Source organism: Beta vulgaris, chromosome 9, assembly GCF_026745355.1.
Source record: "Beta vulgaris subsp. vulgaris cultivar EL10 chromosome 9, EL10.2, whole genome shotgun sequence".
Lineage (NCBI taxonomy): Eukaryota > Viridiplantae > Streptophyta > Magnoliopsida > Caryophyllales > Amaranthaceae > Beta > Beta vulgaris.
This window is the reverse complement of record NC_079210.1, coordinates 23,112,140-23,121,079: the sequence shown is the minus strand read 5'-3', so window position 1 is coordinate 23,121,079 and position 8,940 is coordinate 23,112,140. Positions and strand designations below refer to the sequence as shown.

The 8,940-nt window shown below is 40.3% G+C and overlaps 1 long non-coding RNA gene across 4 annotated transcripts; it reads right to left on the bottom strand.

The window, feature by feature from the left end:
• Nucleotides 1-2,447: 2,447 nt before the first annotated feature.
• LOC130590080 (uncharacterized) lies at nucleotides 2,448-4,972 on the bottom strand. Of its 4 annotated transcripts, none has more exons than XR_008967675.1 (6): nucleotides 4,712-4,972; nucleotides 4,212-4,352; nucleotides 3,689-3,735; nucleotides 3,479-3,554; nucleotides 3,288-3,387; nucleotides 2,448-2,576 (listed from the first exon to the last, which is right to left on the bottom strand). It is a non-coding gene; the product is annotated as an uncharacterized LOC130590080 (long non-coding RNA). The 4 variants fall into 4 exon arrangements; XR_008967674.1 differs by having other exon boundaries at nucleotides 2,448-2,551; nucleotides 3,292-3,387; nucleotides 4,712-4,969; XR_008967673.1 differs by having other exon boundaries at nucleotides 3,292-3,387; nucleotides 4,712-4,967.
• Nucleotides 4,973-8,940: the final 3,968 nt, after the last annotated feature.

Here is an 8,940-nt window from a genome sequence, read left to right as displayed (position 1 = left end):
CCTAATGAAGCTCATGTCCGAGCTCCCTGGACCTCCAACGCCAAGCATCGTAGAGCATTTTGACGGCTATGCGAAATCTCCGTTCATAGAGAGGATCTCGAAGGCCGTACTCCCCAAGAAGCTGAATCTTCCCGCCCTTGTTGCTAACTATGACGGTTCGACTGATCTAGGCGAGCATGTCGCCCAACACAAGCAGCGGATGTGGCAAGCGTCAATTTCTTTGCATCTGGTGGAAGCCCGTATGTGTAAGTCTTTCGGAGCCACTCTCACCGGTCCTGCCCTCAAATGTCTTGGATCCCTGAAGCCAGGCAGCATTGGAAATTTTTCCACCCTCGTCAACAAGTTCTATGAGAAATTTGAAGGCAGTCGCAGCCTTGAAAAGCAGACGAACGACCTATATGGCCCATATCTCTTAGTATATAACTCGCCTTGGGCCGTATAACCTATCGTTGGAAAGCTCTTCAAGCCTACTTTCCAATGCCTTTAGAATCAGACAAATATCAGCATCAAGTCGGAAGTTATGGATAAAATAGTGAGCATGACTCGATTTTCGCAATTATATCAATGAATTCCAACTCCAATTGAGCTCCAATTTGCACTCAAATACATCCAAAATGATCCTTATCAATGTAGCTTGCTTCCATTTGATCCTAAGTACTCAAGCTTGCCCAATAATGCTCCAATTATGTTCTTGCTATCTGAAATTCATCAAGGAATACCAAAAACGCATAAGAGGAGTAATATTTCGCAAATTAAGTAAAAGCGTGCAATTATGAAATAAAATACACCTAAATGTTCCTAGAATGCAACCTAAATGCAACTAAAATCTATATAAAAATACGACACATCAGTTGGCAAATTACCTCCAGCCCCAGGTCAAAAGGTCTTTATGTTGGCACTAAACGATTACTTTTCTAAGTGGATAGAAGCAGGTTCTTTTCAACAGGTACGCGACAAGGAAGTGATTTCTTTTATATATACTAACATAATTTGCAGGTTTGGTGTCCCGTCCGAAATAATATGCGACAATGGGTCGCAGTCTATTAGCAATAAAACGAAGCGTTTCTGTGACGAATGGAACACAAAGTTGTTAACGTCAACGCCAAGATATCCGCAAGCCAATGGACAGGCTGAGTCTAGCAACAAAACGGTCATTGACACCTTGAAGAAACAACTTGCAGCCAAGAAGAGTAAATGGGCAGAGGCACTGCCTTCCATCTTATGGGCTAATCGCGCACTGCGACAGGACAAACATCGTTCGCGTTAGTATACGGGTGTGAAGCTGTCTTTCCTTCTGAGGTAAACGTCCCGACCGCAAGATATGGTCTAACGACGGAGCAGTAGAATTGCAACGAGCTGGATACCTTTGAGAAGTTGCGCGACGCAGCGTTGGTAGGTATGGCAGCTTAGCAGCAAATAGTCGCAAGGAGTTTCAACAAAAATGTTCAAGCCAAATCCTTTGTTGAAGGTGATTGGGTCTTAAGGAAAGTGTTTAAAAACACACAAGAAGTTAATGTTGGTAAGCTACGGTCTAAATGGGAAGGGCCATACCAAATTAGCAAAGTAGTAGGCAATGGAGCCTACCAATTGGTTCGGCGCGACGGAAACTCCGTGCCACGTAGCTGGAACGCTACACATCTCAAACGATACTTCTTCTAGTTAAGTGATTTACTTTGCTTTCTCTACATTGTATAAGAAATAAATGATATTATCATCAAGTCTGCGTCGCTAACTGTTAGCGACCTTAGTGTTTTCTCACACAACAAGAATGTCAGACTTTAACGTCCGCAAAAATCAGATGCTAAAAACACGGAATCGGACGCTAAATATATTAGCGTCCGTCGGTTGACGCTAAAAGGCTGATGCAAAACCCTTGGTCGCTAATTCTCCAAATAGCGTCCGCCAAGCGGACGCTAAATATTTAGCATCCGATTTTGTGAATTTAGCGACCGCTCCAATGTACGTCGCTAATTAGCGACCGCCATGACAGACGCTAATTAGCGACCGCTTATGGCAGACGCTGACTAGCAACCGTTATACACAGTCGCTAATTAGCGACCGCCTGGGCGGTCACTAATGGCCTTGGCGGTCGCTAATTAGCGACCGTTTTCGCTGCCCTTGGGAGTTTTTTTCGCTGCTCTTGGAAGCTTTTTTCTTTTAATTAATTGATATTAAATGTAATAAGATATTAAATAATGCAAATACCATACTTCTTTTATTAAGGCAAACAAATTAATCAATTTAATTATTATTGATAATAAATATAGATACAAGTGAAAAAGTAATTCTAGAACTAAATTCTAGTATACTTAGAATAAAATCTAATACAAATCCCATATAATTACATGTACACTGATTTAAACTCCACAACAAAAATCTGGAACAAAACTAAATATTTTGAGTCACCAAGGAATTAAGAAATGCAGCCCACCCACCACCCACCACCCACCACCCATCATTATACATAGCATCAACTTCTTCAAACTGCTTGAACTTGTCGACTTTTCCTGCCTTTCTCCTTGTGAATCATTTCTTCTGTTGGTTGCACTGCCTGTAGTTTAAGTGCTAATCGTTACCTAAATAAGCATGAAAAGTAGGGGAGATTAAGTAAACTAAACTTGCAAGCTGTAGTAATTCATGTACTAAATAAGCATGAAAAGTAGCCAAGTAGGGCATGTAGAGATGTCCCTCATAAAAGACATTAGCACTTACAGAACAGTAATGAGATCAAATTCCTTCAATATTAAACTCAAATCAACAAAGAAATAACAATGAAAGAACTTACAGAAGTTTTGAGAGGAGAGAGAAGACGTGAAATTATAGAAGTGATTGCATGAAGTAGATATAGAAATTAGAGGGTAAGAGAAGCAAAGGAAACAGAAAGGATGGCTTTTTTTGAAACTTTATGTTATGATTTTATATAAGTTGAATTTATGAACTGAATGTTTTGTGGGTAATTAATCAAAAGGGTTGCTCGCTAATCTCCATATAAGTTGAATTTATGAACTTGTGAAGTTACCACCTTCTGTTACATTTATAAATTATCCAAAGTGACTTGGGCAACTACAAATATAATTTCTAGTGAACCCAGTACTAACTCTCAAGCTTTAAATAACCTCCAGATTATTTTTGTCATAAAGAGATTACACTTGAAAATTGATGATCAGTGATGATCAGAGGTTTAGAACTCACCCCATTGATAAACAAAGTCCCCAAAAAGCTAATCATGTTATCAGGAATAGTTAATAGAGAACAATTATGTGAGTGAGAGTCAGTAAAGGACTGACTTACAGTGCCCCCAGTCACAGCCTTGTATGCTTTATCCCATTTCTCCTGCTCACGTTTAGTAGGTGCCAATTTCCATCTTCGTGTAGGAACTTGCGTATTCTGGAAGATGGGGTTCATGTAACGTAAGCAGTAGGTTTATTCGAGAAGATAATTGCTACACAACAGTAATGAACAATGTGAATAAGCATACTTTGGGTGTTAAAACTTGCTGTACTAATTATGGCTTCGGAGTTGCTTTAAGAGAAGCACTGAGATCAACTTCTAAACTGCATTCATATGCTAACCAGTAGTCAGCATCCACACTCTTTGCTTCGCCACAGGCTGCTTCTACTAGCAACATTAAATGCAAAAAGAAAAAACAAACAATGGCAGACTAGACTTGCCATGAGATATAGCATACCTGTCGAGACTCATGACTCGATTGAAGCTAAGAAATCCAGACGACTCCTGTCCACACAGAAATTAACAATCTCATTATTGCTGCTTTTATATAACTTGCCACCAAACAGTCAGATCAAAAACAAGGTAAAGGCAAGGACTTATAATTCCAAATTCTACCAACGCCTACAGCCCCAACAACAAAATTAGAAGAACAAAGAGAAAAAGAGGACCTTAGATTATCAGATGAATAAGGTGAGTAACAAAAAACAATTTTAAGAACATAACACGAAGTTTTCAGCAAAAGCAGCAAATTATTTTACATTGAAATGTTTTACATCCAACTAAACATAGCCTTAGTATTTTAAAGTCGTATAATATACTTCCTCCATGTAATGTAATCTCACAATTTAGACTATCCGCACACTCTACTCTACTTGGACTATCTTTTGTTTGAAAATTACCAATCTAATGCCCTAATAATAACATATGATTAAAACAAATAACGAAAGAATGAGTAGTAAGTGGGATGGATAAGTGATAACCTGAACAGTGTCGTTTGCAATTCCAAGCAAGCTGTTTATCGACCACTGGCCTTCTTCCGGAGAGGCGGAGACCACCTCCAAAACCACCACCCCGAAACTGTAAACATCAGACTTCACAGTACGAACACCCGAAAACCAGATCTGGAAACAACATTTATAAAACAAGAAACAACTCAAAATCTCACAAAAATAAAAAGATGAAAACCGAAAAACCAAAGACAAAAAACGCAAAATCGCGAAATTGAAAAATTGAGTATCCAAATCGAAAATATAAACACACAAAATCAAAATCTCATAAAACCGAAAACTCAAAAAAATAAAGAAAAATCGAGAAACAACAAAAATTAAAAAATCCTAGGGAATTCAGATCTAGGAAAAACCAAGAACAAGAAAACGCAAAACGAAATTAAAAAAACAAAGAAAATCGAGAAAATAAACTACATAATCAACAATCAAAACTAAAAAAAACAAATTTATTACTTAAAACTGAGTAGAAATACCTGATTTCGTGAGATTTGCAAGAAAGAGAGAGCACCAAAACGTGAGATGAGAGTGAGGAAGAGAGAAACGTGAGATGAGAGTGAGGAAGAGAGAGGCGTGGGTTAGGGTTGATAGTTTGGTCGACTGGAGTTTTTTTTCTTTTATTTATACCTCGTATCTAGCGTCCGACAGACGGACGGTATTTTAACTAAACGGACGCTAATTAGCGTCAGTTTAAAAGAACGGACGCTAACTCTCAGAAAGCAGACGTTAATTTGCATCCGTCTTTAATCGGACGCTAATTTTCAATTTACCGTCCGCTTGTATCATCGGACGCTAAAAAGGCGGATTCTTGTTGTGTCACTACGTTTTGTTGCCTTTCAGGAAAGTCATTCCCATCTGTTTCAATAACGTCGCAATGGTCTTACGATGCGACTAGTAGACATACATCTTATTACACGTTAGGACAGAGGCCTTGCCATTCAAAGCCACAATTGTCTGCGATATTCCATCTATTTTCCTAAAAGTCATATGTAAGTGTTTATATGTTTCTCATATGTATTCTAAGTTGCTAAGTCCAAACGTTTTGTCTGAACGACCAATGAAGGCTGACTAAGCGCCTGACTATGCCCTAAAGACGTCAGAATAACGACAGAAACACACGCATGTCACACAAGCGAAAAACATAAGATTAAATAAAAACAAAAACACACAGTTGTCAAACTTATGGCCTCCCCCATAGCTGACCCAAAAGTACAATAGAAAAAGTCACTCCCTTGAGTGACCTGAAATGAAGTTTAGTAAAATTCTAAAAAGATGGAAGCAAAAGAACACAAGGTAGAATGATTAAAGATTAAGCGTCAGAGATCGTGCTAGTTTCCTTTTCTGGCGACACAACAGCTGACGGTACGACGGCTGGGGCCTCCTTCTCAGTCTCTGGGTCGGACGGCACATCCGACGCAATAAAACCAGCGCAGGACGGAGCGTTTTCATCCACCTTCGGTGGAGAGTTTGCCATTGCAGCCAAATTTTCCTCATCCATCAAATCCCTCATCGACCCCATGAATTGAAGGTAGAGGTCTATGTCCTTTTGTGGCATCTACGATGCCGTCTTCTTCATTAGGAACTGCTACATGAGCTTAGTCCTGACCCTAGTGGTCACCTCAGCCTCAAGAAGGTCCAGCTCATTCTTTTGTGCGTCAACGCACGCTTGGAGAGCCTCGATCGATGCGACGATTCTTCTAGCTTAGTTGCCTTCTCCCTTATTTGCTCCAGCTCCTCCCCGTTCCTCTTCAGAGTCTCCTCCATGTTTTTGATAGTCGACTTGTAAGATTCCACCTCGGATTCTTTGGACTTTACGTTCAATTCCGCTTTGTCAACCCTCTGCTTCATGGTCTGATGACCTTTCAGCAGCGTCGACATCTCCCTCTTAGCCATGAGGAAATGATGTGATGACTAGGCAAAAGAAAAAAGATGTGTGTCAGTTCGTAATCGTAAATTATTGATTAAACGACGTAACGACCATAGTTCGACCAAGCGACCTTACCTGGAAGAGAAGTTCTAAGCCGTCCGACATCATGCGAGGGAGAGTGTGCTCCCTTATCCTATCCTCAGCGTTAGGAAAGAGGAACCTGTCGGCCTCCGGCCATATTGACCTTTCTAACGATATAAAGTCGTTGGGGACGGTCACAGTGTATGACGGCCCACCCTTATCAGGAGGGGCCAAGAACTCAGTTTTGCGCGCCTTTGGTGCAGTCTTTTGTTCGTCGTCCAGATGGACGACGACTGTGATACCTTTCTTCGTGGACATCGTCGACGCAGACATAGTGTCGGGAGAAGATTCCCTCTTGCGTTTACGCAACATCTCTGCTAATGTCTGGCTGTCCATACTTCCTCTACGACGCGATTGTGATGAACCTGTCGACGAGTGTTAGTCGTTAAGATATTCTAATGTCGCTAGAATCTAAGATAAAGGAAAAAGGTTAATTTACCAGTGCCATAGATGAGCAGCTGTCTTGGCTGGCGAATAAGATTCGTTTGAATTGCCTGTCTTCTTCTGGCGTCTCCAGAAATTTGTCACAGAGACTCTGAGACTCGTCGCGATGCGTTAGTAATTTTGGGTTCAGACTTGCAGAAGAAACAATGTAAGAGTGGTGTTAACAACACGACGCAAAGGAAAAAATGGTTGAAATTAAACAAACCTTATGTGTTCCAGCCACCAATCGAGGATTTTCCAGCTTCCCCTAGAGATGATTTCTTCACGAAAACATGCATATCTGTTCTTCCATCCTCTGTCGTTTGATTGAACTCCCCCCAACCAAAGGCTCTAATCTCGCTTTTGCATGTAGGGCTATCCTATTTTTAGCCTTAACCCTAATTTCATTGTAGATCAAGAGGTCGTGAAGAGTAAAGGCTTCTTCCCAAGACGTCGTCACTCTGTCAACGACGCTCAGAATTTGCCATACTTGGGGCATTATCTGCCCAGCTCTGATCTGGTAGATCTGCATTAAGTCTCTGGCCAGGGGGGGGGGGGAAGGGAGTCTCAGGCCTATTTTGAAGGGCTATTCATAAAGCGCCACCCAGGGGGTGGGGCATGTTTTCGGCAATTCGTTCGACCTAGCGTTTCTAATGACTGTGTCGACAGGCAAATTTTCTAACTCTAGAAACCTCATCATGTCCTCTTCTGACATGGTCGACTGATCGTCCTCATTTTCACTCCTCTGTTCTACGACTTTCTCCTTTCCCCTCGACTTTTCCTAGTTTTTTACGAACGTCCTAATACTACGCCTACTAGGTGCCATGGGTGCAATTGAGGAAGAAAGGAAAAGTGCGAATTAAAGAGACTAATGGACAGAAAGTAAAAAGTTTACTTGGTACTAGAGATCGGTTTTCTGGCGGAGAGAATTATGGAAGTTATGGTAATTATCTTGCTTTAGAGAGAGAAAGATTTGGTGGATTGAAGTTTTCAACCGCACGTGGTATTTATATCTCCAAAGGCAATCATTACTTTGCGCCAACGGTTAGAAATTAACGGCTATTTAAGAAGTTATCTTTTTATTTGAGACCTTTGGATTGCCTTGTGGATCTTTTTCTTTAACTGACACACAAGATTTCTTGGCTAAAGTATCTTGATTACATTGAAGATATTTTGCTTGATGCGATTCTTTGATTTTTTAAACAATTATCTCATGGTTTTTATGTTACCCCGTTTCGACAATTAGGGGCAAATTTTATGGTTAATTTTTGCAGCATCACATTGACATGATGACATAGCGACTTTGACACTAAGACGCGACGGAAAGATCGAGTCAGCTAAAACCAATAACTGATTGTCCGAGAAAGGAAGGAGTTCAATGCGGCGCTAATTCAGCCAAGGAGGCCGTTAATGGAAATAAATTGCATAGAGAAGGAAAGAAGATTTTATCGTTGGAAATTGGATAGGAGAATCCTATGATCAAGGAACCGTTACCATTATAATTATCTAGGAATTTAAATAGCGCATTTATTGAGAAAAAGCCAAAAGAAGAAAGATACGGCAAAGGACATACAAAAGAAAAATCAATATCATTAGAAGAGACTACAGGACATTTGATACTTAGAGAAAAATCTAAGCAAAAAACAATCATCATTCATCTGTAACGACGATCATTGATAGTAGATTGGGGGAACCATCTCCACCCGCGGTTTTTACCCACCTTCATTGGAGTTTTTCGCGTCACCATCTTTCTGTGTTCATCCCTTTGATCCCCTTTTTGCATTCATTCCTTGCATTGACATATACGTAATCTGGTTGAATTGTCCCTAACTTTAATTCTGTCGTAAGAGGCAAATTTTAGCATAAACAATATGTGTGTGGTATTTGCTTCCCATCTTTTGTGTTGACCCGCGTATTTGGGGAACTCATAGGCATAATCCCAGTCTTGCTAAAATAAGAATTCCTAGGTTTTCTCTTAGACTTCCTTATAATCAGTGCAACACAAATACTTCTTTGATCTTTATTTTTTTTCCTTTGTATGATTAATGTGGAGCACCATGTAACACTAACATTACTTGGATCTCTTTGTTCTCTATGTTTCTGTCTAGAAATTAAGGATTGCTGATGTGTGCTGAGTTGGAGTGAGCCCTAAGAGTGTTCGCCTAACTTGATTGTCCGTATATTGGAAACTTGTAAACAAGGTTAGACTACCCGGGGTTGTTCCGGGATTACCCCTCCGACGCTGAAGTCAGTTGATGATTAAGTTAGAGAGAG